The following is a 6,651-nucleotide window of genomic DNA, read 5'->3' on the forward strand; positions in this document are numbered from 1 at the left end:
GAGCGATCTTGCTGTAATAATTTCAATTAATACGCTCGTAAAATCCAAACGATGAGGTATGTTTCGTATATGCATTGGAATAGTTGATTCCTTTTAAAATAGTATTCGCTCAATCGATTAACAAGCTTCCGGCCTTTAGCCAAGTTGATTCCTTATGTATGAATATAAGGGTTGGAAATGTGAAGTAGGTGTGATTTTGAGAATATGTGTATATGAAATTATCCGTTTAGTCATATGAATGCTATACTTGATTGTGCATGATTTCATTACTCAAACTTACTAAGCATTAAATGCTTATTCCGTTTCTTTGATTCTCTGTTTTATAGATTTTGGTTCGTCACCATCGGACTCGGAGTGTCAAGGTCAAGTCGCCCACACTATCAAAGCCCTTTTGGTACTCTTTTGGTTGAACCTTGATAATGGCATGTATAGGACTGCCCTTTGTTGTTAGTCAAGTACCTTTGGTAATGTGTATATATTCGGATAGCCATGCAAAAATGGCTTAAATATTTTGAGCATAGTATTAAAATCATTTTGTATATATATGGTTATTGAGAGGTGTGGAAATGCTTGGCAATGACTAGCCATTAGAATGGTTAATCACGATCATATTTGGTGTTATGTATGTCAATGGCTAGTTGAATCATGGAAACTATGAAATAGGTGAAATTTACCTTAAAATAGATGCTGACAGCAGCAGTGATGTGAGTTTGAAAATTTACTAAAAATAGTAGGAATGTAATTAAATACTGAATAAATTATGTAATCGAACCTTGATGAGTCTATTTTCATATGGAAGAAGCGAAAAAACCATATGAGTCGTATTTTTTGAGATGTTTAAGTTTTCGTGAAACAGGGCCAGAATGGTTACTGGATCCCTTGTTCTGACTTTGGAAATTTACCATAAATTAACTAGAAATAATTAGAAGTCATAATTTATATGTACAGATTCCTTTTTGAGTCTAGTTTCATTAGAAACAAAGGACATAAGTATTTAAGCCCTGTACAGGGAGATATCTAAGTCGTAATGCATGAAGGTCAGAGTAGTCGAACCCTGTAACAGGGGAGACTTTAACTAAGAAACTGTACTAATTGGCCAGACCAAAAATTCTAGAAAAAAAATTTTATATGGATATATGAGTCTAGTTTCAGGGAAAATTTACGGAATCAGTTTTCGAGTTTTGGAACTCGGGATATGACTTTTAAAGTGACTGTGATGCAGTTAACCAACTTGTCTGGAAATTTTAAAATGAACTGTGTAAATCAATGAAATAAGTCTGTTAACACCTCGTGTTCGACTCCGGCAACGGTCTCGGGTACGGGGTGTTACAATACGCATAAGTCTTATTTACTTAGTAGAAAAACAGTTAATTTGTTACTTAGTGTCGCAGCAAAAGTTTCAGAGTTGATAATTTGTAAAGTGCAATTTCAAATTGTAAAAACAAATAATTTTGCAATTTATCAAAAGCATAGTCCAGTAGAAAACCCAATAAAAACTGAAAATAAAGTCCAAAATATTTAAACAGACCAAAAAGTCCAGAGTTAAATTTAGAAACATAAACCGTCTCATTTTATTAATTGAGAATCCAATTAGAGCTCTTGCACGCCCTCAGTCCTAAGTTTGCTAATTACCTAAGAAGATAAAAAAAAAACAGGGTGAGCTAACAAAGCTTAGTGCGCAACTCAAACCTCATGCATACAACAGATATCAGATAATCACACATATTCGATAACTGAACAGACACAGATGGCAGGGCAATTTTATGCAATGCAACATTATAAGCAGATCAGATTCAGATGGCATGGCATAACATATGATGCAACATATTTCACATATTAGATACAGATCCCACCCACATCCTCTACACACCAATTAGGGTAGTAAATACACATCCAACCCCACATATCAAATAAGTGATCATATGTCACTATACAGAAATGTGCAATCAAGGCTACCAAAAATAATGCGGTAATCCACTAGAATCAGATAAGTGTGGTCAAGCCACTAAAACATATGTGGTTAAACAACCAGATAGTGCAGATCATTAAAGTGTCAACACTTCCTACGTCACATAATTATCCCACACCAATGCACATGCTGAAACATAATACATACTCAGATGCTCACAGATGAATCATGCTTTAACAAATCAGAAACATGCTAACAGAATACTCCTATTTACAAATCAGATACATAATTTATACTACTGACATGCTTTTAGATGTTACATATACAATATCAATACTGTAAAATTCATATATTGAAATCATACATATCACATAACAGACCCTATAAAGTAGCTAACCTCAAAACGCACTCCTAACATGACCCAAATTAAATTTTACTGAAAATGGATCCACATGCCCGTGTGATCCACACGACCTACCTAACTTAACTCGTGTGGCCCACACAATCTGGCACATAGCCTTGTGATGATGATTCACTTAACTAACTAAAATCACAACAAAGCCAAGCGCACCTATCAAATAATAGTATAGCTGGTGAGTCGGGAATATCATATCCACGAGGACTAAAAATACTAGTACTTACTATCTTTTTATTATCTAGCCAATAAATTGAAGGGTTATTTTTAATCTAAAATTAAACTAATTACTAAGAACTTGACAGAGAATAAAGTAAGAAACTAATCGAATAAACCAATATGAGAAACAATATCCAGGAAAGAATCCACCTAGACTTCACTTATTATTCTGAATCTGAATTATACGATTTATTCACTTGCCTTGATCCATAGAAATCCCTAATTTATATTAATATCTTTTTCGAGAGTAAAAATAACTGACTCTAGGTTGATTAATTGAAATCTCTTTCTAATTAAAACCCCTATTGTCGCATTAACTCGATCTATGGATTCCCTTATTAGATTTAATTCTAATCTGGTAGATTTATGTCGTCCTATTTCTAAGATTGCATGCAACTCCACTCAATTATGCCAGATCTACTCTTAAACAAGGACATCAATCATGAATTAATATCCTAAAAACATTAAAATATAGAATAAGTACACATAATTGAGATCAAGAAATCAAGTATTTATCATGTAATTCATAAAATTAAATAACAAGATCCGCCATAGGTTTCATCTTTCCTAGATATCTAGGGGATTTAGTTCATACTTTTGGGGAAAAACATCTCAAAATTAGGAAAACAACAAAACATAAAGAACCCAAAAACTTCTAAAGAAGTTGACTGGAGATCTTTAATCTTGAAGATCCTGTTTCTGAGTTGATTTCGACGGCATTCTCAGAGTAATTTCTTCGTTCTTTTCTGCGTGCTCTCTTAGCTCCTCTTCTAGTGTGTATTTATAAACTTTAGAATGCTCAAAAACACTAAAAAATGGCTTTTTCGCGTATTTTGGAAATAGGGTTCGAAATTGACACGGGCTGGCACATAGGCGTATGGCCAGCCTGTGTGGCTCTCACGGGCGTGTGTTTAGCCTGAGTGGGAATGGCTAGGCCATATGGATCCTGAAAGTAGCTCGTTTTGTCTGCTTTTGGCCCATTTTCTGCTTCTTTTGCTCCCCTATGCTCTCTTAAGTATAGAAACATGAAATTAAAGGATTAGAAGCATCAAATTCACTAAATTACATAATAAATCATCCAAAAACATGCTAAGCATGAGATTAAAGCATGTTACTTTTATGGTTTATCAAATATCTCCACACTTAAGCGTTTGCTTGTCCTTAAGCAAAATCCTCAACTCACAATTAAAATTAAACTTTCTCAATTCATAATTTTCATCAATAATGTTTTGTCATAATTCAAAAATAATCATACATTGACAATTCAACTAAAAGAGCATTAAAGATTCAAACAATCCAAATCACACATTTTAAATCATGAAAACATAGGTATTTCCCCTTATCTAAGTAATTACCTTTAATTCAAAACAAAAATTGACATCCTCACTAAAGATTCACTCAAATCACTCAGAGTGTTTAAGGTTCAAAAATTAAGCACTCAAAAGTCAAACATGAAAAGTCATTACCATAGGCTTGCATAAAAATCACATCTCCACCACTATAAAATGAGATAATACACAAATCAAAAGGTCTTTCAAGGGTTGTAATGATGCTTGGGTTATAGGTGTGGATAAAGGCTGAAAAAGAAGGTTAGAATCGAGATCGAATTGATAAATTACCTAAATAGAAAAATAAACTAATGCTGAATAATTACGTCAATCAAAATTATCAATAATAACACGAGCTTCTTCTAAAAATGTGAAATTAAATGTTTAAGCTCAAATAACATAGAACTAGTAATAATCAAAATAAATATACATATATTTTTTTCACTTTTTTTGAATTATGGATAATAAGAGATAATTTGACAACTGAAACAAAAGAACATAGTTAGGCAACTGACCCAATCAAATCTCGACAAAAAGGGAGTCAATAAAATAGAGAAAATTCCCAATGAATCAAAAAGAATGAGTTATGGGTTAATATTAAGGGTAGATCAAGAAACAATTTATTAGGCTCAAAGGGGTTCACTAAGGGTTAATTATAAAGGTAGGTTTTTTGGGATAAGTGGGTTAAAACCTAAGTAACTTTATCATCTTAGTATATCAAATCAAATGTGTGGTCTCGACATGTATAATCAAAGCAAGTTCTAGAATAACCAATCAATATTGACACACTTATAACCAATAATAAAGTGAGCAAGAAAAGTTTATGCTCTAAAGGCCCAAAATCTCACAAAAATTATGGTTTTTGATATCAATCTTGCAAATTTCAAACTTCAAGGTAATACTTCAATTTAGGGAAACAACCTAGCAAAAAAAAAATTTATTCTGAAAATAGACTTATCATGCTTGATTCTCTAATGTCCTAAAGTTTAAACAATCAATGCACAATTACCTATGAATTTAATCTAAAACAAATTAATAAAAATCACAAATCGATAAGAATTCATTCTACTAGTAAAATGAGGAAATTACTTGAACACAAGACATAATTCAGGGATTTTTTAATAATCATATAAATAACCTCCCCACACTTAAGATGTACATTATCCTCAATGTACAAAAATAAATAAACACAGTAGAAACAAAAATATCATAAGAGAGGGAGAGAATTGAAACTGCCCTGAATATTGGATGAAATGCTAGAATAGTGAAATGCAGAATTGTAGAAAAATGTAGATGTAGAGAATGATTCTAAGCAACTGATAAGAAAATAAATACAATGCTAAAGAAGAATAAAGGGTTACTCGACTAGAAACAACTCTAATAAATAAAATATTGTAACACCTCCTAACCCTAAACCGTCATCGAAACAGGGTTACGGAGCATTATCGGACATATTAGACAATTTACTAATAATTCATAAATAAATTAACATACATAGTAAAATTTAATCATTAAATCCCTATAATGGACCCTCGAGGCCCAAAACACGTATTAGAAGTGGAATAGGACTTGTTAAAGTACTCCGAAAATTTTTTGTAAATATATATATATATATATATATTTGAACTCAATATAACCCCTTTATAAATATCTAACCTCCCCTACAATTTCAAACCACAACCAATCTAAAACCAATGGCACAACCAAAACAATTTATACTTTAATACACCTAAATCATATCCAACTCATTAACATAATAATTTAATAATTACACATTCATAAAATAATTCAAAGCTTATTAATAACTTCATTCATTTTCCATTTAAACTTAATACCAAATTTTATAGTATACTATTTACCATTTCACTTAGACTAAGTACAAAACATTACAAACCATCCATACTTTATAACCAAAATCATATGACCCATGTATATAACCTAGGTACATGTCACATTTACCAAAAAAGAAAAGTACATCACCAAAGTTGTGCTGAAGTCAAGATTGATTTGGATGCTAAACTGGGACTTTTGACTTCTCTTGAATCAGCATGCGGAACAATCAGTATCTTGAGCATGTCTATAGTCGTGAGATTACCATAATTCAAATTATATAACATTAATAAATTATCACATCAACTTGTAATATAGAAAATCATAAGAACAAATTTTACAATCAATTTAATATTTCATTTATAATAGTCTATCAACAGATATCATCACTACAGCAAAATAGGTTTTTAGCGGCGTTTGAATGAAAAAGCCGCTAAAGAACGAGCATTAGCTGCGCTTTTCAAAAAATATAGCTAAAGATCGAATATTAGCGGTACCTTTTAAAAAACGCTGCTAATACTCGATCTTTAGCAGCGGTTTACAAAAAATGCCGCAAAAAATTTAACAAACACCGTTGATTTGTATTGAGCCTTTAGTAGCTTTAGCGACGCTTTTTAAAAACGCCGCTAAAGATTAGTATTAGCGGCGTTTTTAAAAAAACGCCGCAAAAGAATTTTGCAAAACATCGTCGTTTTGTATTGAGCTTTTAGTGGCTTTAGCGGCATTTTTTGAAAAACACGACAAAAGAATTTTGAGAAACACCATCATTTTGTCTTAAGCTTTTAGTGGCTTTAGTGGTGCTTTTTGAAAAATGCCACAAAAATGAAAAAAATTAAAATACTATTATTTAAAATAATTTTAAAGATTTTTGGTATATGAGTAATTATTTTTTAATTTATATGTTAAATATTTTCTTATATAATTGTAAAAGAAATAGTATTAATTTTAAA

Source organism: Gossypium arboreum, chromosome 1 (genome assembly GCF_025698485.1).
Source record: "Gossypium arboreum isolate Shixiya-1 chromosome 1, ASM2569848v2, whole genome shotgun sequence".
Taxonomy (NCBI): Eukaryota; Viridiplantae; Streptophyta; class Magnoliopsida; order Malvales; family Malvaceae; genus Gossypium; species Gossypium arboreum.